The sequence below is a fragment of the Alligator sinensis genome, unplaced genomic scaffold (assembly GCF_000455745.1).
Source record: "Alligator sinensis unplaced genomic scaffold, ASM45574v1 scaffold3612_1, whole genome shotgun sequence".
In the NCBI taxonomy this organism is placed as follows: Eukaryota; Metazoa; Chordata; order Crocodylia; family Alligatoridae; genus Alligator; species Alligator sinensis.
In genome coordinates this window covers 14,986-15,586 of record NW_005844131.1, presented here as the reverse complement: position 1 = coordinate 15,586, position 601 = coordinate 14,986, and the positions used below count along the sequence as shown (strand labels likewise).

Here is a 601-nt window from a genome sequence, read left to right as displayed (position 1 = left end):
GGAGCGGAGCTGTGCCCACAGAGGGTGAAGCAGGAGGAACAGGATGCTGCACGGTGTGTTGGTGTTGGATGGGCAGATCCTGAAGTTGGTAAATGCTTGCTTGGAGCCGTGTGGGGTTGTCGAAGTCTGGCAGTTATTTGTGCTTTGCCCTTTGTTGTTTTCTCTGCTTGTTGTGCTGAGGTTTTTGTTTTGCACCCTCAGGATGTCTGCCTTCTGTATGGGAAAGGCCTGGCAAGCAAGGCTGCACAGGGGCTGAAGGAGCACTGTGATGCCAGGTGTGGTGAGTGCTGGCTCTCTGGGTGAGGCCTTCCCCCTGGTGTCTGTGTACCCTCTGTGTGCCCTTTGCAGTGTGTTGAGGTGCTCCCTTGGCTGCTTGTGTGGGGTGGGATTTCCTGGGGTGGTTACCTTCTCCTGTGTTTCTTTGTTCTTCCATTTGGGATGACCACTTATTATCTTATCTCTAGGGTCCTGGTGTAGTTGGAGGAAAAAGGAGAGGGCTAAGGAGCGGAGCAGAACAGTGGTAATGGAGGAAGAGGAGCAGGATGCTGGAAGGTGCTGTGGGTTGGGATTAGGGGGCGGTGTCTGGGTGGGGTGGGAAGGC

At 54.7% G+C, this 601-nt stretch overlaps 1 long non-coding RNA gene across 1 annotated transcript; it reads left to right on the top strand.

Annotated features, from left to right (window-relative positions):
* LOC102370295 lies at positions 1-483 on the top strand. Its single transcript, XR_325614.3, has 3 exons — positions 1-88; positions 202-280; positions 465-483. It is a non-coding gene; the product is annotated as an uncharacterized LOC102370295 (long non-coding RNA).
* Positions 484-601: the final 118 nt, after the last annotated feature.